Raw genomic sequence first — 18,915 nt, 5'->3', positions numbered from 1 at the left:
CTTATTTTTCACTTTCAAATGACAACAGTTCTTTAGGGCCTTTACCTTAGACGGTAATCTTTCCAGGAACCACAAAAATGAATAGTCTTTTCAACAGAATAGAGATCGAATTATTATCGACTTGGTATATATTCGTTTTTCACCGTCGAGGTTCCGTAGTGTAGTGGTTATCACGTTCGCTTTACACGCGAAAGGCCCCCGGTTCGATCCCAGGCGGAACCAGACCGATTACATGGTGAGGGATGTCTTTTTTAGTTCTGTTAAGGAACATGTATTAGCAATCTAAAGTGCTGAAAACTTAAGGAAAATTCTACGAACGAGACGACTCGGAAATGTTCTTTCAAATGACAGAAACATGGAATTCTGAGGGAAGATCTAACCCTTCCCGTCGGTTCCGTAGTGTAGTGGTCATCACGTTCGCCTCACACGCGAAAGGTCCCCGGTTCGATCCCGGGCGGAACCATACATTCGTGGTTCTTATTTTTCACTTTCAAATGACAACAGTTCTTTAGGGCCTTTACCTTAGATTGTAATCTTTCCAGGAACCACAAAAATGAATAGTCTTTTCAACAGAATAGAGATCGAATTATTATCGACTTGGCATATATTCGTTTTTCACCGTCGCGGTTCCGTAGTGTAGTGGTTATCACGTTCGCTTTACACGCGAAAGGCCCCCGGTTCGATCCCGGGCGGAACCAGCCCGATTACATGGTGAGGGATGTCTTTTTTTAGTTCTGTTAAGGAACATGTATTAGCAATCTAAAGTGCTGAAAACTTAAGGAAAATTCTACGAACGAGACGAATCGGAAATGTTCTTTGAAATGACAGAAACATGGAATTCTGAGGGTTGATCTAACCCTTATCGTCGGTTCCGTAGTGCAGTGGTCATCACGTTCGCCTCACACGCGAAAGGTCCCCGGTTCGATCCCGGGCGGAACCATACATTCGTGGTTCTTTTTTTTCACTTTCAAATGACAACAGTTCTTTAGGGCCTTTACCTTAGACGGTAATCTTTCCAGGAACCACAAAAATGAATAGTCTTTTCAACAGAATAGAGATCGAATTATTATCGACTTGGCATATATTCGTTTTTCACCGTCGCGGTTCCGTAGTGTAGTGGTTATCACGTTCGCTTTACACGCGAAAGGCCCCCGGTTCGATCCCGGGCGGAACCAGCCCGATTACATGGTGAGGGATGTCTTTTTTTAGTTCTGTTAAGGAACATGTATTAGCAATCTAAAGTTCTGAAAACTTAAGGAAAATTCTACGAACGAGACGACTCGGAAATGTTCTTTCAAATGACAGAAACATGGAATTCTGAGGGAAGATCTAACCCTTATCGTCGGTTCCGTAGTGTAGTTTTCATCACGTTCGCCTAACACGCGAAAGGTCCCCGGTTCGATCCCGGGCGGAACCATACATTCGTGGTTCTTATTTTTCACTTTCAAATGACAACAGTTCTTTAGGGCCTTTACCTTAGACGGTAATCTTTCCAGGAACCACAAAAATGAATAGTCTTTTCAACAGAATAGAGATAGAATTATTATCGACTTGGCATATATTCGTTTTTCACCGTAGAGGTTCCGTAGTGTAGTGGTTATCACGTTCGCTTTACACGCGAACGGCCCCCGGTTCGATCCCGGGCAGAAGCAGCCCTATTGCATGGTGAGGGATGTCTTTTTTTAGTTCTGTTAAGGAACATGTATTAGCAATCTAAAGTGCTGAAAACTTAAGGAAAATTCTACGAACGAGACGACTCTGAAATGTTCTTTCAAATGACAGAAACATGGAATTCTGAGGGAAGATCTAACCCTTCCCGTCGGTTCCGTAGTGTAGTGGTCATCACGATCGCCTCACACGCGAAAGGTCCCCGGTTCGATCCCGGGCGGAACCATACATTCGTGGTTCTTATTTTTCACTTTCAAATGACAACAGTTCTTTAGGGCCTTTACCTTAGACGGTAATCTTTCCAGGAACCACAAAAATGAATAGTCTTTTCAACAGAATAGAGATCGAATTATTATCGACTTGGCATATATTCGTTTTTCTCCGTCGAGGTTCCGTAGTGTAGTTGTTATCACGTTCGCTTTACACGCGAAAGGCCCCCGATTCGATCCCGGGCGGAACCAGCCCGATTACATGGTGAGGGATGTCTTTTTTTAATTCTGTTAAGGAACATGTATTAGCAATCTAAAGTGCTGAAAACTTAAGGAAAATTCTACGAACGAGACGACTCTGAAATGTTCTTTCAAATGACAGAAACATGGAATTCTGAGGGAAGATCTAACCCTTCCCGTCGCTTCCGTAGTGTAGTGGTCATCACGTTCGCCTCACACGCGAAAGGCCCCCGGTTCGATCCCGGGCGGAACCATAAATTCGTGGTTCTTATTTTTCACTTTCAAATGACAACAGTTCTTTAGGGCCTTTACCTTAGACGGTAATCTTTCCAGGAACCACAAAAATGAATAGTCTTTTCAACAGAATAGAGATCGAATTATTATCGACTTGGCATATATTCGTTTTTCACCGTCGCGGTTCCGTAGTGTAGTGGTTATCACGTTCGCTTTACACGCGAAAGGCCCCCGGTTCGATCCCGGCCGGAACCAGCCCGATTACATGGTGAGGGATGTCTTTTTTTAGTTCTGTTAAGGAACATGTATTAGCAATCAAAAGTGCTGAAAACTTAATGAAAATTCTACGAACGAGACGGCTCGGAAATGTTCTTTCAAAAGCCAGAAACATGGAATTCTGAGGGAAGATCTAACCCTTCCCGTCGGTTCCGTAGTGTAGTGGTCATTACGTTCGCCTCACACGCGAAAGGTCCCCGGTTCGATCCTGGGAGGAACCATACATTCGTGGTTCTTATTTTTCACTTTCAAATGACAACAGTTCTTTAGGGCCTTTACCTTAGACGGTAATCTTTCCAAGAACCACAAAAATGAATAGTCTTTTCAAAAGAATAGAGATCGAATTATTATCGACTTTTCATATATTCGTTTTCCTCCGTCGAGGTTCCGTAGTGTAGTGGTTATCACGTTCGCTTTACACGCGAAAGGCCCCCGGTTCGATCCCGGGCGGAACCAGCCCGATTACATGGTGAGGGATGTCTTTTTTTAGTTCTGTTAAGGAACATATATTAGCAATCAAAAGTGCTGAAAACTTAAAGAAAATTCTACGAACGAGACGGCTCGGAAATGTTCTTTCAAAAGCAGAAACATGGAATTCTGAGGGAAGATCTAACCCTTTCCGTCGGTTCCGTAGTGTAGTGGTCATCACGTTCGCCTCACACGCGAAAGGTCCCCGGTTCGATCCCGGGCGGAACCATACATTCGTGGTTCTTATTTTTCACTTTCAAATGACAACAGTTCTTTAGGGCCTTTACCTTAGACGGTAATCTTTCCAGGAACCACAAAAATGAATAGTCTTTTCAACAGAATAGAGATCAAATAATTATCGACTTGGCATATATTCGTTTTTCACCGTCGCGGTTCCGTAGTGTAGTGGTTATCACGTTCGCTTTACACGCGAAAGGCCCCCGGTTCGATCCCGGGCAGAAGCAGCCCTATTGCATGGTGAGGGATGTCTTTTTTTAGTTCTGTTAAGGAACATGTATTAGCAATCTAAAGTGCTGAAAACTTAAGGAAAATTCTACGAACGAGACGACTCTGAAATGTTCTTTCAAATGACAGAAACATGGAATTCTGAGGGAAGATCTAACCCTTCCCGTCGGTTCCGTAGTGTAGTGGTCATCACGTTCGCCTCACACGCGAAAGGTCCCCGGTTCGATCCCAGGCGGAACCATACATTCGTGGTTCTTATTTTTCACTTTCAAATGACAACAGTTCTTTAGGGCCTTTACCTTAGACGGTAATCTTTCCAGGAACCACAAAAATGAATAGTCTTTTCAACAGAATAGAGATCGAATTATTATCGACTTGGCATATATTCGTTTTTCTCCGTCGAGGTTCCGTAATGTAGTGGTTATCACGTTCGCTTTACACGCGAAAGGCCCCCGGTTCGATCCCGGGTGGAACCAGCCCGATTACATGGTGAGGGATGTCTTTTTTTAATTCTGTTAAGGAACATGTATTAGCAATCTAAAGTGCTGAAAACTTAAGGAAAATTCTACGAACGAGACGACTCTGAAATGTTGTTTCAAATGACAGAAACATGGAATTCTGAGGGAAGATCTAACCCTTCCCGTCGGTTCCGTAGTGTAGTGGTCATCACGTTCGCCTCACACGCGAAAGGCCCCCGGTTCGATCCCGGACGGAACCATACATTCGTGGTTCTTATTTTTCACTTTCAAATGACAACAGTTCTTTAGGGCCTTTACCTTAGACGGTAATCTTTCCAGGAACCACAAAAATGAATAGTCTTTTCAACAGAATAGAGATCGAATTATTATCGACTTGGCATATATTCAATTTTCACCGTCGCGGTTCCGTAGTGTAGTGGTTATCACGTTCCCTTTACACGCGAAAGGCCCCCGGTTCGATCCCGGGCGGAACCAGCCCGATTACATGGTGAGGGATGTCTTTTTTTAGTTCTGTTAAGGAACATGTATTAGCAATCAAAAGTGCTGAAAACTTAAAGAAAATTCTACGAACGAGACGACTCGGAAATGTTCTTTCAAATGACAGAAACATGGAATTCTGAGGGAAGATCTAACCCTTCCAGTCGGTTCCGTAGTGTAGTGGTCATCACGTTCGCTTCACACGCGAAAGGTCCCCGGTTCGATCCCGGGCGGAACCATACATTCGTGGTTCCTATTTTTCACTTTAAAATGACAACAGTTCTTTAGGGCCTTTACCTTAGACGGTAATCTTTCCAGGAACCACAAAAATGAATAGTCTTTTCAACAGAATAGAGATCGAATTATTATCGACTTGGCATATATTCGTTTTTCTCCGTCGAGGTTCCATAGTGTAGTGGTTATCACGTTCGCTTTACACGCGAAAGGCCCCCGGTTCGATCCCGGGCGGAACCAGCCCGATTACATGATGAGGGACGTCTTTTTTTAGTTCTGTTAAGGAACATGTATTAGCAATCTAAAGTGCTGAAAACTTAAGGAAAATTCTACGAACGAGACGACTCGGAAATGTTCTTTCAAATGACAGAAACATGAATTCTGAGGGAAGATCTAACCCTTCCCGTCCGTTCCATAGTGTAGTGGTCATCACGTTCGCCTCACACGCGAAAGGTCCCCGGTTCGATCAAGGGCGGAACCATACATTCGTGGTTCTTATTTTTCACTTTCAAATGACAACAGTTCTTTAGGGCCTTTACCTTAGACGGTAATCTTTCCAGGAACCACAAAAATGAATAGTCTTTTCAACAGAATAGAGATCGAATTATTATCGACTTGGCATATATTCGTTTTTCACCGTCGAGGTTCCGTAGTGTAGTGGTTATCACGTTCGCTTTACACGCGAAAGGCCCCCGGTTCGATCCCGGGCGGAACCAGCCCGATTACATGGTGAGGGATGTCTTTTTTTAGTTCTGTTAAAGAACATGTATTAGCAATCTAAAGTGCTGAAAACTTAAGGAAAATTCTACGAACGAGACGACTCGGAAATGTTCTTTCAAATGACAGAAACATGGAATTCTGAGGTAAGATCTAACCCTTCCCGTCGGTTCCGTAGTGTAGTGGTCATCACGTTCGCCTCACACGCGAAAGGTCCCCGGTTCCATCCCGGGCAGAACCATACATTCGTGGTTCTTATTTTTCACTTTCAAATGACAACAGTTCTTTAGGGCCTTTACCTTAGACGGTAATCTTTCCAGGAACCACAAAAATGAATAGTCTTTTCAACAGAATAGAGATCGAATTATTATCGACTTGGTATATATTCGTTTTTCACCGTCGAGGTTCCGTAGTATAGTGGATATCACGTTCGCTTTGCACGCGAAAGGCCCCCGGTTCGATCCCGGACGGAACCAGCCCGATGACATGGTGAGGGATGTCTTTTTTTAGTTCTGTTAAGGAACATGTATTAGCAATCTAAAGTGCTGAAAACTTAAGGAAAATTCTACGAACGAGACGACTCGGAAATGTTCTTTCAAATGACAGAAACATGAATTCTGAGGGAAGATCTAACCCTTCCCGTCGGTTCCGTAGTGTAGTGGTCATCACGTTCGCCTCACACGCAAAAGGTCCCCGGTTCGATCTCGGGCGGAAACAGCCCGATTACATGGTGAGGGATGTCTTTTTTTAGTTCTGTTAAGGAACATGTATTAGCAATCTAAAGTGCTGAAAACTTAAGGAAAATTCTACGAACGAGACGACTCGGAAATGTTCTTTCAAATGACAGAAACATGGAATTCTGAGGGAAGATCTAACCTTCCCGTCGGTTCCGTAGTGTAGTGGTCATCACGTTCGCCTCACACGCGAAAGGTCCCCGGTTCGATCCCGGGCGGAACCATACATTCGTGGTTCTTATTTTTCACTTTCAAATGACAACAGTTCTTTAGGGCCTTTACCTTAGACGGTAATCTTTCCAGGATCCACAAAAATGAATAGTCTTTTCAACAGAATAGAGATCGAATTATTATCGACTTGGCATATATTCGTTTTTCATCATCGAGGTTCCGTAGTGTAGTGGTTATCACGTTCGCTTTACACGCGAAAGGCCCCCGGTTCGATCCCGGACGGAACCAGCCCGATTACATGGTGAGGGATGTCTTTTTTAGTTCTGTTACGGAACATGTATTAGCAATCTAAAGTGCTGAAAACTTAAGGAAAATTCTACGAACGAGACGACTCGGGAATGTTCTTTCAAATGACAGAAACATGGAATTCTGAGGGAAGATCTAACCCTTCCCGTCGGTTCCGTAGTGTAGTGGTCATCACGTTCGCCTCACACGCGAAAGGTCCCCGGTTCGATCCCGGGCGGAACCATACATTCGTCGTTCTTATTTTTCACTTTCAAATGACAACAGTTCTTTAGGGCCTTTACCTTAGACGGTAATCTTTCCAGGAACCACAAAAATGAATAGTCTTTTCAACAGAATAGAGATCGAATTATTATGGACTTGGCATATATTCGTTTTTCACCGTAGAGGTTCCGTAGTGTAGTGGTTATCACGTTCGCTTTACACGCGAACGGCCCCCGGTTCGATCCCGGGCAGAAGCAGCCCTATTGCATGGTGAGGGATGTCTTTTTTTAGTTCTGTTAAGGAACATGTATTAGCAATCTAAAGTGCTGAAAACTTAAGGAAAATTCTACGAACGAGACGACTCTGAAATGTTCTTTCAAATGACAGAAACATGGAATTCTGAGGGAAGATCTAACCCTTCCCGTCGCTTCCGTAGTGTAGTGGTCATCACGTTCGCCTCACACGCGAAAGGCCCCCGGTTCGATCCCGGGCGGAACCATAAATTCGTGGTTCTTATTTTTCACTTTCAAATGACAACAGTTCTTTAGGGCCTTTACCTTAGACGGTAATCTTTCCAGGAACCACAAAAATGAATAGTCTTTTCAACAGAATAGAGATCGAATTATTATCGACTTGGCATATATTCGTTTTTCACCGTCGCGGTTCCGTAGTGTAGTGGTTATCACGTTCGCTTTACACGCGAAAGGCCCCCGGTTCGATCCCGGCCGGAACCAGCCCGATTACATGGTGAGTGATGTCTTTTTTTAGTTCTGTTAAGGAACATGTATTAGCAATCAAAAGTGCTGAAAACTTAATGAAAATTCTACGAACGAGACGGCTCGGAAATGTTCTTTCAAAAGCCAGAAACATGGAATTCTCAGGGAAGATCTAACCCTTCCCGTCGGTTCCGTAGTGTAGTGGTCATTACGTTCGCCTCACACGCGAAAGGTCCCCGGTTCGATCCTGGGAGGAACCATACATTCGTGGTTCTTATTTTTCACTTTCAAATGACAACAGTTCTTTAGGGCCTTTACCTTAGACGGTAATCTTTCCAAGAACCACAAAAATGAATAGTCTTTTCAAAAGAATAGAGATCGAATTATTATCGACTTTTCATATATTCGTTTTTCTCCGTCGAGGTTCCGTAGTGTAGTGGTTATCACGTTCGCTTTACACGCGAAAGGCCCCCGGTTCGATCCCGGGCGGAACCAGCCCGATTACATGGTGAGGGATGTCTTTTTTTAGTTCTGTTAAGGAACATATATTAGCAATCAAAAGTGCTGAAAACTTAAAGAAAATTCTACGAACGAGACGGCTCGGAAATGTTCTTTCAAAAGCCAGAAACATGGAATTCTGAGGGAAGATCTAACCCTTCCCGTCGGTTCCGTAGTGTAGTGGTCATCACGTTCGCCTCACACGCGAAAGGTCCCCGGTTCGATCCCGGGCGGAACCATACATTCGTGGTTCTTATTTTTCACTTTCAAATGACAACAGTTCTTTAGGGCCTTTACCTTAGACGGTAATCTTTCCAGGAACCACAAAGATGAATAGTCTTTTCAACAGAATAGAGATCGAATTATTATCGACTTGGCATATATTCGTTTTTCTCCGTCGAGGTTCCGTAGTGTAGTGGTTATCACGTTCGCTTTACACGCGAAAGGCCCCCGGTTCGATCCCGGGCGGAACCAGCCCGATTACATGGTGAGGGATGTCTTTTTTTAATTCTGTTAAGGAACATGTATTAGCAATCTAAAGTGCTGAAAACTTAAGGAAAATTCTACGAACGAGACGACTCTGAAATGTTCTTTCAAATGACAGAAACATGTAATTCTGAGGGAAGATCTAACCCTTCCCGTCGGTTCCGTAGTGTAGTGGTCATCACGTTCGCCTCACACGCGAAAGGCCCCCGGTTCGATCCCGGACGGAACCATACATTCGTGGTTCTTATTTTTCACTTTCAAATGACAACAGTTCTTTAGGGCCTTTACCTTAGACGGTAATCTTTCCAGGAACCACAAAAATGAATAGTCTTTTCAACAGAATAGAGATCGAATTATTATCGACTTGGCATATATTCAATTTTCACCGTCGCGGTTCCGTAGTGTAGTGGTTATCACGTTCCCTTTACACGCGAAAGGCCCCCGGTTCGATCCCGGGCGGAACCAGCCCGATTACATGGTGAGGGATGTCTTTTTTTAGTTCTGTTAAGGAACATGTATTAGCAATCAAAAGTGCTGAAAACTTAAAGAAAATTCTACGAACGAGACGGCTCGGAAATGTTCTTTCATAAGCCAGAAACATGGAATTCTGAGGGACGATCTAACCCTTCCCGTCGGTTCCGTAGTGTAGTGGTCATCACGTTCGCCTCACACGCGAAATTTCAACGGTTCGATCCCGGGAGGAACCATACATTCGTGGTTCTTATTTTTCACTTTCAAATGACAACAGTTCTTTAGGGCCTTTACCTTAGACGGTAATCTTTCCAAGAACCACAAAAATGAATAGTCTTTTCAAAAGAATAGAGATCGAATTATTATCGACTTTTCATATATTCGTTTTTCGCCGTCGAGGTTCCGTAGTGTAGTGGTTATCACGTTCGCTTTACACGCGAAGGGCCCCCGGTTCGATCCCGGGCGGAACCAGCCCGATTACATGGTGAGGGATGTCTTTTTTTAGTTCTGTTAAGGAACATGTATTAGCAATCTAAAGTTCTAAAAATTTAATTAAAATTCTACGAACGAGACGACTCGGAAATGTTCTTTCAAATGACAGAAACATGGAATTCTGAGGGAAGATCTAACCCTTCCCGTCGGTTCCGTAGTGTAGTGGTCATCACGTTCGCCTCACACGCGAAAGGTCCCCGGTACAATCCCGGGCGGAACCATACATACGTGGTTCTTATTTTTCACTTTCAAATGACAACAGTTCTTTAGGGCCTTTACCTTAGACGGTAATCTTTCCAGGAACCACAAAAATGAATAGTCTTTTCAACAGAATAGAGATCGAATTATTATCGACTTGGCATATATTCGTTTTTCTCCGTCGATGTTCCGTAGTGTAGTGGTTATCACGTTCGCTTTACACGCGAAAGGCCCCCGGTTCGATCCCGGGCGGAACCAGCCCGATTACATGGTGAGGGATGTCTTTTTTTAGTTCTGTTAAGGAACATGTATTAGCAATCAAAAGTGCTGAAAACTTAAAGAAAATTCTACGAACGAGACGGCTCGGAAATGTTCTTTCAAAAGCCAGAAACATGGAATTCTGAGGGAAGATCTAACCCTTCCAGTCGGTTCCGTAGTGTAGTGGTCATCACGTTCGCCTCACACGCGAAAGGTCCCCGGTTCGATCCCGGGCGGAACCATACATTCGTGGTTCTTATTTTTTTCTTTCAAATGACAACAGTTCTTTAGGGCCTTTTCCTTAGACGGTAATCTTTCCAGGAACCACAAAAATGAATAGTCTTTTCAACAGAATAGAGATCGAATTATTATCGACTTGGCATATATTCGTTTTTCACCGTCGAGGTTCCGTAGTGTAGTGGTTATCACGTTCGCTTTACACGCGAAAGGCCCCCGGTTCGATCCCGGGCGGAACCAGCCCGATTACATGGTGAGGGATGTCTTTTTTTAGTTCTGTTAAGGAACATGTATTAGCAATCAAAAGTGCTGAAACCTTAAAGAAAGATCTACGAACGAGACGGCTCGGAAATGTTCTTTCAAAAGCCAGAAACATGGAATTCTGAGGGAAGATCTAACCCTTCCAGTCGGTTCCGTAGTGTAGTGGTCATCACGTTCGCCTCACACGCGAAAGGTCCCCGGTTCGATCCCGGGCGGAACCATACATTCGTGGTTCTTATTTTTCTCTTTCAAATGACAACAGTTCTTTAGGGCCTTTTCCTTAGACGGTAATCTTTCCAGGAACCACAAAAATGAATAGTCTTTTCAACAGAATAGAGATCGAATTATTATCGACTTGGCATATATTCGTTTTTCACAGTCGAGGTTCCGTAGTGTAGTGGTTATCACGTTCGCTTTACACGCGAAAGGCCCCCGGTTCGATCCCGGGCGGAACCAGCCCGATTGCATGGCGAGGGATGTCTTTTTTTAAATCTGTTAAGGAACATGTATTAGCAATCTAAAGTGCTGAAAACTTAAGAAAATTCTACGAACGACACGACTCGGAAACGTTCTTTCAAATGACAGAAACATGGAATTCTGATTGAAGATCTAACCCTTCCCGTCTTTTCCGTAGTGTAGTGGTCATCACGTTCGCCTTACACGCGAAAGGTCCCCGGTTCGATCCCGGGAGGAACCATACATTCGTGGTTCTTATTTTTCACTTTCAAATGACAACAGTTCTTTAGGGCCTTTACCTTAGACGGTAATCTTTCCAGGAACCACAAAAATGAATAGTCTTTTCAACAGAATAGAGATCGAATTATTATCGACTTGGCATATATTCGTTTTTCACCGTCGAGGTTCCGTAGTGTAGTGGTTATCACGTTCGCTTTACACGCGAAAGGCCCCCGGTTCGATCCCGGGCGGAACCAGCCCGATTGTATGGTGAGGGATGTCTTTTTATAGTTCTGTTAAGGAACATGTATTAGCAATCTAAAGTACAGAAAACTTAAGGAAAATTCTACGAACGAGACGACTCGGAAATGTTCTTTCAAAAGACAGAAACATGGAATTCTGAGGGAAGATCTAACCCTTCCAGTCGGTTCCGTAGTGTAGTGGTCATCACGTTCGCTTCACACGCGAAAGGTCCCCGGTTCGATCCCGGGCGGAACCATACATTTGTGGTTCCTATTTTTCACTTTAAAATGACAACAGTTCTTTAGGGCCTTTACCTTAGACGGTAATCTTTCCAGGAACCACAAAAATGAACAGTCTTTTCAACAGAATAGAGATCGAATTATTATCGACTTGGCATATATTCGTTTTTCTCCGTCGAGGTTCCATAGTGTAGTGGTTATCACGTTCGCTTTACACGCGAAAGGCCCCCGGTTCGATCCCGGGCGGAACCAGCCCGATTACATGATGAGGGACGTCTTTTTTTAGTTCTGTTAAGGAACATGTATTAGCAATCTAAAGTGCTGAAAACTTAAGGAAAATTCTACGAACGAGACGATTCGGAAATGTTCTTTCAAATGACAGAAACATGGAATTCTGAGGGAAGATCTAACCCTTCCCGTCGGTTCCGTAGTGTAGTGGTCATCACGTTCGCCTCACACGCGAAAGGTCCCCGGTTCGATCCCGGGCGGAACCATACATTCGTGGTTCTTATTTTTCTCTTTCAAATGACAACAGTTCTTTAGGGCCTTTTCCTTAGACGGTAATCTTTCCAGGAACCACAAAAATGAATAGTCTTTTCAACAGAATAGAGATCGAATTATTATCGACTTGGCATATATTCGTTTTTCACCGTCGAGGTTCCGTAGTGTAGTGGTTATCACGTTCGCTTTACACTCGAAAGGCCCCCGGTTCGATCCCGGGCGGAACCAGCCCGATTACATGGTGAGGGATGTCTTTTTTTAGTTCTGTTAAGGAACATGTATTAGCAATCAAAAGTGCTGAAACCTTAAAGAAAATTCTACGAACGAGACGGCTCGGAAATGTTCTTTCAAAAGCCAGAAACATGGAATTCTGAGGGAAGATCTAACCCTTCTAGTCGGTTCCGTAGTGTAGTGGTCATCACGTTCGCCTCACACGCGAAAGGTCCCCGGTTCGATCCCGGGCGGAACCATACATTCGTGGTTCTTATTTTTCTCTTTCAAATGACAACAGTTCTTTAGGGCCTTTTCCTTAGACGGTAATCTTTCCAGGAACCACAAAAATGAATAGTCTTTTCAACAGAATAGAGATCGAATTATTATCGACTTGGCATATATTCGTTTTTCTCCGTCGAGGTTCCGTAGTGTAGTGGTTATCACGTTCGCTTTACACGCGAAAGGCCCCCGGTTCGATCCCGGGCGGAACCAGCCCGATTACATGATGAGGGACGTCTTTTTTTAGTTCTGTTAAGGAACATGTATTAGCAATCTAAAGTGCTGAAAACTTAAGGAAAATTCTACGAACGAGACGACTCGGAAATGTTCTTTCAGATGACAGAAACATGGAATTCTGAGGGAAGATCTAACCCTTCCCGTCGGTTCCGTAGTGTAGTGGTCATCACGTTCGCCTCACACGCGAAAGGTCCCCGGTTCGATCCCGGGCGGAACCATACATTCGTGGTTCTTATTTTTCACTTTCAAATGACAACAGTTCTTTAGGGCCTTTACCTTAGACAGAAATCTTTCCAGGAACCACAAAAATGAATAGTCTTTTCAACAGAATAGAGATCGAATTATTATCGACTTGGCATATATTCGTTTTTCACCGTCGAGGTTCCGTAGTGTAGTGGTTATCACGTTCGCTTTACACACGAAAGGCCCCCGGTTCGATCCCGGGCGGAACCAGCCCGATTACATGGTGAGGGATGTCTTTTTTTAGTTCTGTTAAGGAACATGTATTAGCAATCTAAAGTGCTGAAAACTTAAGGAAAATTCTACGAACGAGACGACTCGGAAATGTTCTTTCAAATGACAGAAACATGGAATTCTGAGGGAAGATCTAACCCTTCCCGTCGGTTCCGTAGTGTAGTGGTCATCACGTTCGCCTCACACGCGAAAGGTCCCCGGTTCCATCCCGGGCGGAACCATACATTCGTGGTTCTTATTTTTCACTTTCAAATGACAACAGTTCTTTAGGGCCTTTACCTTAGACAGAAATCTTTCCAGGAACCACAAAAATGAATAGTCTTTTCAACAGAATAGAGATCGAATTATTATCGACTTGGTATATATTCGTTTTTCACCGTCGAGGTTCCGTAGTATAGTGGGTATCACGTTCGCTTTTCACGCGAAAGGCCTCCGGTTCGATCCCGGGCGGAACCAACCCGATTACATGGTGAGGGATGTCTTTTTTTAGTTCTTTTAAGGAACATGTATTAGCAATCTAAAGTGCTGAAATTTTAAGGAAAATTCTACGAACGAGACGACTCGGAAATGTTCTTTCAAATGACAGAAACATGGAATTCTGAGGGAAGATCTAACTCTTCCCGTCGGTTCCGTAGTGTAGTGGTCATCACGTTCGCCTCACACGCGAAAGGTCCCCGGTTCGATCTCGGGCGGAAACAGCCCGATTACATGGTGAGGGATGTCTTTTTTTAGTTCTGTTAAGGAACATGTATTAGCAATCTAAAGTGCTGAAAACTTAAGGAAAATTCTACGAACGAGACGACTCGGAAATGTTCTTTCAAATGACAGAAACATGGAATTCTGAGGGAAGATCTAACCTTCCCGTCGGTTCCGTAGTGTAGTGGTCATCACGTTCGCCTCACACGCGAAAGGTCCCCGGTTCGATCCCGGGCGGAACCATACATTCGTGGTTCTTATTTTTCACTTTCAAATGACAACAGTTCTTTAGGGCCTTTACCTTAGACGGTAATCTTTCCAGGAACCACAAAAATGAATAGTCTTTTCAACAGAATAGAGATCGAATTATTATCGACTTGGCATATATTCGTTTTTCACCGTCGAGGTTCCGTAGTGTAGTGGTTATCACGTTCGCTTTACACGCGAAAGGCCCCCGGTTCGATCCCGGGCGGAACCAGCCCGATTACATGGTGAGGGATGTCTTTTTTAGTTCTGTTACGGAACATGTATTAGCAATCTAAAGTGCTGAAAACGTAAGAAAATTCTACGAACGACACGACTCGGAAACGTTCTTTCAAATGACAGAAACATGGAATTCTGATTGAAGATCTAACCCTTCCCGTCTTTTCGGTAGTGTAGTGGTCATCACGTTCGCCTTACACGCGAAAGGTCCCCGGTTCGATCCCGGGCGGAACCATACATTCGTGGTTCCTATTTTTCACTTTAAAATGACAACAGTTCTTTAGGGCCTTTACCTTAGACGGTAATCTTTCCAGGAACCACAAAAATGAATAGTCTTTTCAACAGAATAGAGATCGAATTATTATCGACTTGGCATATATTCGTTTTTCTCCGTCGAGGTTCCGTAGTGTAGTGGTTATCACGTTCGCTTTACTCGCGAAAGGCCCCCGGTTCGATCCCGGGCGGAACCAGCCCGATTACATGATGAGGGACGTCTTTTTTTAGTTCTGTTAAGGAACATGTATTAGCAATCTAAAGTGCTGAAAACTTAAGGAAAATTCTACGAACGAGACGACTCGGAAATGTTCTTTCAGATGACAGAAACATGGAATTCTGAGGGAAGATCTAACCCTTCCCGTCGGTTCCGTAGTGTAGTGGTCATCACGTTCGCCTCACACGCGAAAGGTCCCCGGTTCGATCCCGGGCGGAACCATACATTCGTGGTTCTTATTTTTCACTTTCAAATGACAACAGTTCTTTAGGGCCTTTACCTTAGACGGTAATCTTTCCAGGAACCACAAAAATGAATAGTCTTTTCAACAGAATAGAGATCGAATTATTATCGACTTGGCATATATTCGTTTTTCACCGTCGAGGTTCCGTAGTGTAGTGGTTATCACGTTCGCTTTACACGCGAAAGGCCCCCGGTTCGATCCCGGGCGGAACCAGCCCGATTACATGGTGAGGGATGTCTTTTTTAGTTCTGTTACGGAACATGTATTAGCAATCTAAAGTGCTGAAAACTTAAGGAAAATTCTACGAACGAGACGACTCGGAAATGTTCTTTCAAATGACAGAAACATGGAATTCTGAGGGAAGATCTAACCCTTCCCGTCGGTTCCGTAGTGTAGTGGTCATCACGTTCGCCTCACACGCGAAAGGTCCCCGGTTCGATCCCGGGCGGAACCATACATTCGTCGTTCTTATTTTTCACTTTCAAATGACAACAGTTCTTTAGGGCCTTTACCTTAGACGGTAATCTTTCCAGGAACCACAAAAATGAATAGTCTTTTCAACAGAATAGAGATCGAATTATTATGGACTTGGCATATATTCGTTTTTCACCGTCGCGGTTCCGTAGTGTAGTGGTTATCACGTTCGCTTTACACGCGAAAGGCCCCCGGTTCGATCCCGGGCGGAACCAGCCCGATTACATGGTGAGGGATGTCTTTTTTTAGTTCTGTTAAGGAACATGTATTAGCAATCTAAAGTGCTGAAAACTTAAGGAAAATTCTACGAACGAGACGACTCGGAAATGTTCTTTCAAATGACAGAAACATGGAATTCTGAGGGAAGATCTAACCCTTCCCGTCGGTTCCGTAGTGTAGTGGTCATCACGTTCGCCTCACACGCGAAAGGTCCCCGGTTCGATCCCGGGCGGATCCATACATTCGTGGTTCTTATTTTTCACTTTCAAATGACAACAGTTCTTTAGGGCCTTTACCTTAGACGGTAATCTTTCCAGGGACCACAAAAATGAATAGTCTTTTCAACAGAATAGAGATCGAATTATTATCGACTTGGCATATATTCGTTTTTCGCCGTCGAGGTTCCGTAGTGTAGTGGTTATCACGTTCGCTTTACATGCGAAAGGCCCCCGGTTCGATCTCGGGCGGAACCATACATTCGTGCTTCATATTTTTCACTTTCAAATGACAACAGTTCTTTAGGGCCTTTACCTTAGACGGTACTCTTTCCAGGAACCATACAAATGTTCTTTCAAATGACAGAAATCGGTAGACGGTAATCTTTCCCGGAACCACAAAAATGTTCTTTCAAATGACAGAAACATGGAATTCTGAGGGAAGATCTAACCCTTCCCGTCGGTTCCGTAGTGTAGTGGTCATCACGTTCGCCTCACACGCGAAAGGTCCCCGGTTCCATCCCGGGCGGAACCATACATTCGTGGTTCTTATTTTTCACTTTCAAATGACAACAGTTCTTTAGGGCCTTTACCTTAGACAGAAATCTTTCCAGGAACCACAAAAATGAATAGTCTTTTCAACAGAATAGAGATCGAATTATTATCGACTTGGTATATATTCGTTTTTCACCGTCGAGGTTCCGTAGTATAGTGGGTATCACGTTCGCTTTTCACGCGAAAGGCCTCCGGTTCGATCCCGTTCGGAACCAACCCGATTACATGGTGAGGGATGTCTTTTTTTAGTTCTTTTAAGGAACATGTATTAGCAATCTAAAGTGCTGAAATTTTAAGGAAAATTCTACGAACGAGACGACTCGGAAATGTTCTTTCAAATGACAGAAACATGGAATTCTGAGGGAAGATCTAACTCTTCCCGTCGGTTCCGTAGTGTAGTGGTCATCACGTTCGCCTCACACGCGAAAGGTCCCCGGTTCGATCCCGGGCGGAACCATACATTCGTGGTTCTTATTTTTACTTTCAAATGACAACAGTTCTTTAGGGCCTTTACCTTAGACGGTAATCTTTCCAGGAACCACAAAACTGAATAGTCTTTTCAACAGAATAGAGATCGAATTATTATCGACTTGGTATATATTCGTTTTTCACCGTCGACGTTCCGTAGTGTGGTGGTTATCACGTTCGCTTTACACGCGAAAGGCCCCCGGTTCGATCCCGGCGGAACCAGCCCGATGACATGGTGAGGGATGTCTTTTTTTAGTTCTGTTAAGGAACATGTATTAGCAATCTAAAGTGCTGAAAACTTAAGGAAAATTCTACGAACGAGACGACTCGGAAATGTTCTTTCAAATGAAAGAAACATGAATTCTGAGGGAAGATCTAACCCTTCCCGTCGGTTCCGTAGTGTAGTGGTCATCACGTTCGCCTCACACGCGAAAGGTCCCCGGTTCGATCTCGGGCGGAAACAGCCCGATTACATGGTGAGGGATGTCTTTTTTTAGTTCTGTTAAGGAACATGTATTAGCAATCTAAAGTGCTGAAAACTTAAGGAACATTCTACGAACGAGACGACTCGGAAATGTTCTTTCAAATGACAGAAACATGGAATTCTGAGGGAAGATCTAACCCTTATCGTCGGTTCCGTAGTGCAGTGGTCATCACGTTCGCCTCACACGCGAAAGGTCCCCGGTTCGATCCCGGGCGGAACCAAACATTCGTGGTTCTTTTTTTTCACTTTCAAATGACAACAGTTCTTTAGGGCCTTTACCTTAGACGGTAATCTTTCCAGGAACCACAAAAATGAATAGTCTTTTCAACAGAATAGAGATCGAATTATTATCGACTTGGCATATATTCGTTTTTCACTGTCGCGGTTCCGTAGTGTAGTGGTTATCACGTTCGCTTTACACGCGAAAGGCCCCCGGTTCGATCCCGGGCGGAACCAGCCCGATTACATGGTGAGGGATGTCTTTTTTTAGTTCTGTTAAGGAACATGTATTAGCAATCTAAAGTGCTGAAAACTTAAGGAACATTCTACGAACGAGACGACTCGGAAACGTTCTTTCAAATGACAGAAACATGGAATTCTGAGGGAAGATCTAACCCTTCCCGTCGGTTCCGTAGTGTAGTGGTCATCACGTTCGCCTCACACGCGAAAGGTCCCCGGTTCGATCCCGGGCGGATCCATACATTCGTGGTTCTTATTTTTCACTTTCAAATGACAACAGTTCTTTAGGGCCTTTACCTTAGACGGTAATCTTTCCAGGGACCACAAAAATGAATAGTCTTTTCAACAGAATAGAGATCGAATTATTATCGACTTGGCATATATTCGTTTTTCGCCGTCGAGGTTCCGTAGTGTAGTGGTTATCACGTTCGCTTTACATGCGAAAGGCCCCCGGTTCGATCTCGGGCGGAACCATACATTCGTGCTTCATATTTTTCACTTTCAAATGACAACAGTTCTTTAGGGCCTTTACCTTAGACGGTACTCTTTCCAGGAACCATACAAATGTTCTTTCAAATGACAGAAATCGGTAGACGGTAATCTTTCCAGGAACCACAAAAATGTTCTTTCAAATGACAGAAACATGGAATTCTGAGGGAAGATCTAACCCTTCCCGTCGGTTCCGTAGTGTAGTGGTCATCACGTTCGCCTCACACGCGAAAGGTCCCCGGTTCGATCCCGGGCGGAACCATACATTCGTCGTTCTTATTT

The 18,915-nt window shown here is 44.0% G+C and overlaps 75 non-coding genes across 75 annotated transcripts; all 75 read left to right on the top strand.

Annotated features, from left to right (window-relative positions):
* The first annotated feature begins 149 nt into the window (after positions 1–149).
* Trnav-uac (transfer RNA valine (anticodon UAC)) lies at positions 150–222 on the top strand. The gene has a single exon. It is a non-coding gene; the product is annotated as a tRNA-Val (tRNA).
* A 168-nt stretch (positions 223–390) lies between these two features.
* Positions 391–463, top strand: Trnav-cac (transfer RNA valine (anticodon CAC)). The gene has a single exon. It is a non-coding gene; the product is annotated as a tRNA-Val (tRNA).
* Positions 464–625: 162 nt separating this feature from the next.
* Positions 626–698, top strand: Trnav-uac (transfer RNA valine (anticodon UAC)). Its single transcript has one exon. It is a non-coding gene; the product is annotated as a tRNA-Val (tRNA).
* Positions 699–867: 169 nt separating this feature from the next.
* Positions 868–940, top strand: Trnav-cac (transfer RNA valine (anticodon CAC)). The gene has a single exon. It is a non-coding gene; the product is annotated as a tRNA-Val (tRNA).
* A 162-nt stretch (positions 941–1,102) lies between these two features.
* Positions 1,103–1,175, top strand: Trnav-uac (transfer RNA valine (anticodon UAC)). Its single transcript has one exon. It is a non-coding gene; the product is annotated as a tRNA-Val (tRNA).
* Positions 1,176–1,344: 169 nt separating this feature from the next.
* Positions 1,345–1,417, top strand: Trnav-aac (transfer RNA valine (anticodon AAC)). The gene has a single exon. It is a non-coding gene; the product is annotated as a tRNA-Val (tRNA).
* Positions 1,418–1,579: 162 nt separating this feature from the next.
* Trnav-uac (transfer RNA valine (anticodon UAC)) lies at positions 1,580–1,652 on the top strand. Its single transcript has one exon. It is a non-coding gene; the product is annotated as a tRNA-Val (tRNA).
* A 169-nt stretch (positions 1,653–1,821) lies between these two features.
* Trnav-cac (transfer RNA valine (anticodon CAC)) lies at positions 1,822–1,894 on the top strand. Its single transcript has one exon. It is a non-coding gene; the product is annotated as a tRNA-Val (tRNA).
* Positions 1,895–2,056: 162 nt separating this feature from the next.
* Trnav-uac (transfer RNA valine (anticodon UAC)) lies at positions 2,057–2,129 on the top strand. Its single transcript has one exon. It is a non-coding gene; the product is annotated as a tRNA-Val (tRNA).
* Positions 2,130–2,298: 169 nt separating this feature from the next.
* On the top strand, positions 2,299–2,371 carry Trnav-cac (transfer RNA valine (anticodon CAC)). The gene has a single exon. It is a non-coding gene; the product is annotated as a tRNA-Val (tRNA).
* Positions 2,372–2,533: 162 nt separating this feature from the next.
* Trnav-uac (transfer RNA valine (anticodon UAC)) lies at positions 2,534–2,606 on the top strand. The gene has a single exon. It is a non-coding gene; the product is annotated as a tRNA-Val (tRNA).
* A 169-nt stretch (positions 2,607–2,775) lies between these two features.
* On the top strand, positions 2,776–2,848 carry Trnav-cac (transfer RNA valine (anticodon CAC)). The gene has a single exon. It is a non-coding gene; the product is annotated as a tRNA-Val (tRNA).
* Positions 2,849–3,010: 162 nt separating this feature from the next.
* On the top strand, positions 3,011–3,083 carry Trnav-uac (transfer RNA valine (anticodon UAC)). Its single transcript has one exon. It is a non-coding gene; the product is annotated as a tRNA-Val (tRNA).
* Positions 3,084–3,251: 168 nt separating this feature from the next.
* On the top strand, positions 3,252–3,324 carry Trnav-cac (transfer RNA valine (anticodon CAC)). The gene has a single exon. It is a non-coding gene; the product is annotated as a tRNA-Val (tRNA).
* A 162-nt stretch (positions 3,325–3,486) lies between these two features.
* Positions 3,487–3,559, top strand: Trnav-uac (transfer RNA valine (anticodon UAC)). Its single transcript has one exon. It is a non-coding gene; the product is annotated as a tRNA-Val (tRNA).
* Positions 3,560–3,728: 169 nt separating this feature from the next.
* Positions 3,729–3,801, top strand: Trnav-cac (transfer RNA valine (anticodon CAC)). The gene has a single exon. It is a non-coding gene; the product is annotated as a tRNA-Val (tRNA).
* Positions 3,802–3,963: 162 nt separating this feature from the next.
* On the top strand, positions 3,964–4,036 carry Trnav-uac (transfer RNA valine (anticodon UAC)). Its single transcript has one exon. It is a non-coding gene; the product is annotated as a tRNA-Val (tRNA).
* Positions 4,037–4,205: 169 nt separating this feature from the next.
* On the top strand, positions 4,206–4,278 carry Trnav-cac (transfer RNA valine (anticodon CAC)). The gene has a single exon. It is a non-coding gene; the product is annotated as a tRNA-Val (tRNA).
* Positions 4,279–4,440: 162 nt separating this feature from the next.
* On the top strand, positions 4,441–4,513 carry Trnav-uac (transfer RNA valine (anticodon UAC)). The gene has a single exon. It is a non-coding gene; the product is annotated as a tRNA-Val (tRNA).
* A 169-nt stretch (positions 4,514–4,682) lies between these two features.
* On the top strand, positions 4,683–4,755 carry Trnav-cac (transfer RNA valine (anticodon CAC)). Its single transcript has one exon. It is a non-coding gene; the product is annotated as a tRNA-Val (tRNA).
* Positions 4,756–4,917: 162 nt separating this feature from the next.
* Positions 4,918–4,990, top strand: Trnav-uac (transfer RNA valine (anticodon UAC)). Its single transcript has one exon. It is a non-coding gene; the product is annotated as a tRNA-Val (tRNA).
* A 403-nt stretch (positions 4,991–5,393) lies between these two features.
* On the top strand, positions 5,394–5,466 carry Trnav-uac (transfer RNA valine (anticodon UAC)). Its single transcript has one exon. It is a non-coding gene; the product is annotated as a tRNA-Val (tRNA).
* Positions 5,467–5,635: 169 nt separating this feature from the next.
* Positions 5,636–5,708, top strand: Trnav-cac (transfer RNA valine (anticodon CAC)). Its single transcript has one exon. It is a non-coding gene; the product is annotated as a tRNA-Val (tRNA).
* A 162-nt stretch (positions 5,709–5,870) lies between these two features.
* On the top strand, positions 5,871–5,943 carry Trnaa-ugc (transfer RNA alanine (anticodon UGC)). The gene has a single exon. It is a non-coding gene; the product is annotated as a tRNA-Ala (tRNA).
* A 168-nt stretch (positions 5,944–6,111) lies between these two features.
* Trnav-cac (transfer RNA valine (anticodon CAC)) lies at positions 6,112–6,184 on the top strand. The gene has a single exon. It is a non-coding gene; the product is annotated as a tRNA-Val (tRNA).
* A 168-nt stretch (positions 6,185–6,352) lies between these two features.
* Positions 6,353–6,425, top strand: Trnav-cac (transfer RNA valine (anticodon CAC)). The gene has a single exon. It is a non-coding gene; the product is annotated as a tRNA-Val (tRNA).
* A 162-nt stretch (positions 6,426–6,587) lies between these two features.
* Trnav-uac (transfer RNA valine (anticodon UAC)) lies at positions 6,588–6,660 on the top strand. Its single transcript has one exon. It is a non-coding gene; the product is annotated as a tRNA-Val (tRNA).
* A 168-nt stretch (positions 6,661–6,828) lies between these two features.
* On the top strand, positions 6,829–6,901 carry Trnav-cac (transfer RNA valine (anticodon CAC)). Its single transcript has one exon. It is a non-coding gene; the product is annotated as a tRNA-Val (tRNA).
* Positions 6,902–7,063: 162 nt separating this feature from the next.
* Positions 7,064–7,136, top strand: Trnav-uac (transfer RNA valine (anticodon UAC)). Its single transcript has one exon. It is a non-coding gene; the product is annotated as a tRNA-Val (tRNA).
* A 169-nt stretch (positions 7,137–7,305) lies between these two features.
* On the top strand, positions 7,306–7,378 carry Trnav-cac (transfer RNA valine (anticodon CAC)). Its single transcript has one exon. It is a non-coding gene; the product is annotated as a tRNA-Val (tRNA).
* A 162-nt stretch (positions 7,379–7,540) lies between these two features.
* Positions 7,541–7,613, top strand: Trnav-uac (transfer RNA valine (anticodon UAC)). The gene has a single exon. It is a non-coding gene; the product is annotated as a tRNA-Val (tRNA).
* A 169-nt stretch (positions 7,614–7,782) lies between these two features.
* Positions 7,783–7,855, top strand: Trnav-cac (transfer RNA valine (anticodon CAC)). The gene has a single exon. It is a non-coding gene; the product is annotated as a tRNA-Val (tRNA).
* Positions 7,856–8,017: 162 nt separating this feature from the next.
* Positions 8,018–8,090, top strand: Trnav-uac (transfer RNA valine (anticodon UAC)). The gene has a single exon. It is a non-coding gene; the product is annotated as a tRNA-Val (tRNA).
* Positions 8,091–8,259: 169 nt separating this feature from the next.
* Positions 8,260–8,332, top strand: Trnav-cac (transfer RNA valine (anticodon CAC)). The gene has a single exon. It is a non-coding gene; the product is annotated as a tRNA-Val (tRNA).
* A 162-nt stretch (positions 8,333–8,494) lies between these two features.
* Positions 8,495–8,567, top strand: Trnav-uac (transfer RNA valine (anticodon UAC)). The gene has a single exon. It is a non-coding gene; the product is annotated as a tRNA-Val (tRNA).
* Positions 8,568–8,736: 169 nt separating this feature from the next.
* Positions 8,737–8,809, top strand: Trnav-cac (transfer RNA valine (anticodon CAC)). The gene has a single exon. It is a non-coding gene; the product is annotated as a tRNA-Val (tRNA).
* A 162-nt stretch (positions 8,810–8,971) lies between these two features.
* Trnav-uac (transfer RNA valine (anticodon UAC)) lies at positions 8,972–9,044 on the top strand. The gene has a single exon. It is a non-coding gene; the product is annotated as a tRNA-Val (tRNA).
* Positions 9,045–9,448: 404 nt separating this feature from the next.
* On the top strand, positions 9,449–9,521 carry Trnav-uac (transfer RNA valine (anticodon UAC)). The gene has a single exon. It is a non-coding gene; the product is annotated as a tRNA-Val (tRNA).
* Positions 9,522–9,690: 169 nt separating this feature from the next.
* Positions 9,691–9,763, top strand: Trnav-cac (transfer RNA valine (anticodon CAC)). Its single transcript has one exon. It is a non-coding gene; the product is annotated as a tRNA-Val (tRNA).
* A 162-nt stretch (positions 9,764–9,925) lies between these two features.
* On the top strand, positions 9,926–9,998 carry Trnav-uac (transfer RNA valine (anticodon UAC)). The gene has a single exon. It is a non-coding gene; the product is annotated as a tRNA-Val (tRNA).
* Positions 9,999–10,167: 169 nt separating this feature from the next.
* Positions 10,168–10,240, top strand: Trnav-cac (transfer RNA valine (anticodon CAC)). The gene has a single exon. It is a non-coding gene; the product is annotated as a tRNA-Val (tRNA).
* A 162-nt stretch (positions 10,241–10,402) lies between these two features.
* On the top strand, positions 10,403–10,475 carry Trnav-uac (transfer RNA valine (anticodon UAC)). Its single transcript has one exon. It is a non-coding gene; the product is annotated as a tRNA-Val (tRNA).
* A 169-nt stretch (positions 10,476–10,644) lies between these two features.
* Positions 10,645–10,717, top strand: Trnav-cac (transfer RNA valine (anticodon CAC)). The gene has a single exon. It is a non-coding gene; the product is annotated as a tRNA-Val (tRNA).
* Positions 10,718–10,879: 162 nt separating this feature from the next.
* Positions 10,880–10,952, top strand: Trnav-uac (transfer RNA valine (anticodon UAC)). Its single transcript has one exon. It is a non-coding gene; the product is annotated as a tRNA-Val (tRNA).
* Positions 10,953–11,117: 165 nt separating this feature from the next.
* On the top strand, positions 11,118–11,193 carry Trnav-uac (transfer RNA valine (anticodon UAC)). The gene has a single exon. It is a non-coding gene; the product is annotated as a tRNA-Val (tRNA).
* Positions 11,194–11,355: 162 nt separating this feature from the next.
* Positions 11,356–11,428, top strand: Trnav-uac (transfer RNA valine (anticodon UAC)). Its single transcript has one exon. It is a non-coding gene; the product is annotated as a tRNA-Val (tRNA).
* Positions 11,429–11,597: 169 nt separating this feature from the next.
* Positions 11,598–11,670, top strand: Trnav-cac (transfer RNA valine (anticodon CAC)). The gene has a single exon. It is a non-coding gene; the product is annotated as a tRNA-Val (tRNA).
* A 162-nt stretch (positions 11,671–11,832) lies between these two features.
* Positions 11,833–11,905, top strand: Trnav-uac (transfer RNA valine (anticodon UAC)). The gene has a single exon. It is a non-coding gene; the product is annotated as a tRNA-Val (tRNA).
* A 169-nt stretch (positions 11,906–12,074) lies between these two features.
* Trnav-cac (transfer RNA valine (anticodon CAC)) lies at positions 12,075–12,147 on the top strand. Its single transcript has one exon. It is a non-coding gene; the product is annotated as a tRNA-Val (tRNA).
* A 162-nt stretch (positions 12,148–12,309) lies between these two features.
* Positions 12,310–12,382, top strand: Trnav-uac (transfer RNA valine (anticodon UAC)). Its single transcript has one exon. It is a non-coding gene; the product is annotated as a tRNA-Val (tRNA).
* A 169-nt stretch (positions 12,383–12,551) lies between these two features.
* Positions 12,552–12,624, top strand: Trnav-cac (transfer RNA valine (anticodon CAC)). Its single transcript has one exon. It is a non-coding gene; the product is annotated as a tRNA-Val (tRNA).
* A 162-nt stretch (positions 12,625–12,786) lies between these two features.
* Positions 12,787–12,859, top strand: Trnav-uac (transfer RNA valine (anticodon UAC)). The gene has a single exon. It is a non-coding gene; the product is annotated as a tRNA-Val (tRNA).
* Positions 12,860–13,028: 169 nt separating this feature from the next.
* Positions 13,029–13,101, top strand: Trnav-cac (transfer RNA valine (anticodon CAC)). Its single transcript has one exon. It is a non-coding gene; the product is annotated as a tRNA-Val (tRNA).
* A 162-nt stretch (positions 13,102–13,263) lies between these two features.
* Trnav-uac (transfer RNA valine (anticodon UAC)) lies at positions 13,264–13,336 on the top strand. The gene has a single exon. It is a non-coding gene; the product is annotated as a tRNA-Val (tRNA).
* Positions 13,337–13,505: 169 nt separating this feature from the next.
* Positions 13,506–13,578, top strand: Trnav-cac (transfer RNA valine (anticodon CAC)). The gene has a single exon. It is a non-coding gene; the product is annotated as a tRNA-Val (tRNA).
* Positions 13,579–13,740: 162 nt separating this feature from the next.
* On the top strand, positions 13,741–13,813 carry Trnae-uuc (transfer RNA glutamic acid (anticodon UUC)). The gene has a single exon. It is a non-coding gene; the product is annotated as a tRNA-Glu (tRNA).
* A 169-nt stretch (positions 13,814–13,982) lies between these two features.
* Trnav-cac (transfer RNA valine (anticodon CAC)) lies at positions 13,983–14,055 on the top strand. The gene has a single exon. It is a non-coding gene; the product is annotated as a tRNA-Val (tRNA).
* A 168-nt stretch (positions 14,056–14,223) lies between these two features.
* Positions 14,224–14,296, top strand: Trnav-cac (transfer RNA valine (anticodon CAC)). Its single transcript has one exon. It is a non-coding gene; the product is annotated as a tRNA-Val (tRNA).
* A 162-nt stretch (positions 14,297–14,458) lies between these two features.
* On the top strand, positions 14,459–14,531 carry Trnav-uac (transfer RNA valine (anticodon UAC)). Its single transcript has one exon. It is a non-coding gene; the product is annotated as a tRNA-Val (tRNA).
* Positions 14,532–14,703: 172 nt separating this feature from the next.
* Positions 14,704–14,771, top strand: Trnav-uac (transfer RNA valine (anticodon UAC)). Its single transcript has one exon. It is a non-coding gene; the product is annotated as a tRNA-Val (tRNA).
* Positions 14,772–14,933: 162 nt separating this feature from the next.
* Trnav-uac (transfer RNA valine (anticodon UAC)) lies at positions 14,934–15,006 on the top strand. The gene has a single exon. It is a non-coding gene; the product is annotated as a tRNA-Val (tRNA).
* Positions 15,007–15,175: 169 nt separating this feature from the next.
* On the top strand, positions 15,176–15,248 carry Trnav-cac (transfer RNA valine (anticodon CAC)). The gene has a single exon. It is a non-coding gene; the product is annotated as a tRNA-Val (tRNA).
* Positions 15,249–15,410: 162 nt separating this feature from the next.
* Trnav-uac (transfer RNA valine (anticodon UAC)) lies at positions 15,411–15,483 on the top strand. The gene has a single exon. It is a non-coding gene; the product is annotated as a tRNA-Val (tRNA).
* Positions 15,484–15,651: 168 nt separating this feature from the next.
* Positions 15,652–15,724, top strand: Trnav-cac (transfer RNA valine (anticodon CAC)). The gene has a single exon. It is a non-coding gene; the product is annotated as a tRNA-Val (tRNA).
* A 162-nt stretch (positions 15,725–15,886) lies between these two features.
* Positions 15,887–15,959, top strand: Trnav-uac (transfer RNA valine (anticodon UAC)). Its single transcript has one exon. It is a non-coding gene; the product is annotated as a tRNA-Val (tRNA).
* A 169-nt stretch (positions 15,960–16,128) lies between these two features.
* Trnav-cac (transfer RNA valine (anticodon CAC)) lies at positions 16,129–16,201 on the top strand. The gene has a single exon. It is a non-coding gene; the product is annotated as a tRNA-Val (tRNA).
* Positions 16,202–16,363: 162 nt separating this feature from the next.
* On the top strand, positions 16,364–16,436 carry Trnav-uac (transfer RNA valine (anticodon UAC)). Its single transcript has one exon. It is a non-coding gene; the product is annotated as a tRNA-Val (tRNA).
* A 204-nt stretch (positions 16,437–16,640) lies between these two features.
* Positions 16,641–16,713, top strand: Trnav-cac (transfer RNA valine (anticodon CAC)). Its single transcript has one exon. It is a non-coding gene; the product is annotated as a tRNA-Val (tRNA).
* Positions 16,714–17,117: 404 nt separating this feature from the next.
* Trnav-cac (transfer RNA valine (anticodon CAC)) lies at positions 17,118–17,190 on the top strand. Its single transcript has one exon. It is a non-coding gene; the product is annotated as a tRNA-Val (tRNA).
* A 401-nt stretch (positions 17,191–17,591) lies between these two features.
* Positions 17,592–17,664, top strand: Trnav-cac (transfer RNA valine (anticodon CAC)). Its single transcript has one exon. It is a non-coding gene; the product is annotated as a tRNA-Val (tRNA).
* A 169-nt stretch (positions 17,665–17,833) lies between these two features.
* Trnav-cac (transfer RNA valine (anticodon CAC)) lies at positions 17,834–17,906 on the top strand. The gene has a single exon. It is a non-coding gene; the product is annotated as a tRNA-Val (tRNA).
* Positions 17,907–18,068: 162 nt separating this feature from the next.
* On the top strand, positions 18,069–18,141 carry Trnav-uac (transfer RNA valine (anticodon UAC)). Its single transcript has one exon. It is a non-coding gene; the product is annotated as a tRNA-Val (tRNA).
* A 169-nt stretch (positions 18,142–18,310) lies between these two features.
* Trnav-cac (transfer RNA valine (anticodon CAC)) lies at positions 18,311–18,383 on the top strand. Its single transcript has one exon. It is a non-coding gene; the product is annotated as a tRNA-Val (tRNA).
* A 162-nt stretch (positions 18,384–18,545) lies between these two features.
* Positions 18,546–18,618, top strand: Trnav-uac (transfer RNA valine (anticodon UAC)). The gene has a single exon. It is a non-coding gene; the product is annotated as a tRNA-Val (tRNA).
* Positions 18,619–18,822: 204 nt separating this feature from the next.
* On the top strand, positions 18,823–18,895 carry Trnav-cac (transfer RNA valine (anticodon CAC)). The gene has a single exon. It is a non-coding gene; the product is annotated as a tRNA-Val (tRNA).
* The last annotated feature ends 20 nt before the right edge of the window (positions 18,896–18,915 follow it).

The sequence above is a fragment of the Argiope bruennichi genome, chromosome 10, assembly GCF_947563725.1.
Source record: "Argiope bruennichi chromosome 10, qqArgBrue1.1, whole genome shotgun sequence".
In the NCBI taxonomy this organism is placed as follows: domain Eukaryota; kingdom Metazoa; phylum Arthropoda; class Arachnida; order Araneae; family Araneidae; genus Argiope; species Argiope bruennichi.
Note: the sequence above shows the minus strand (reverse complement) of the source record. Positions and strands in the feature narration are given on the sequence as shown.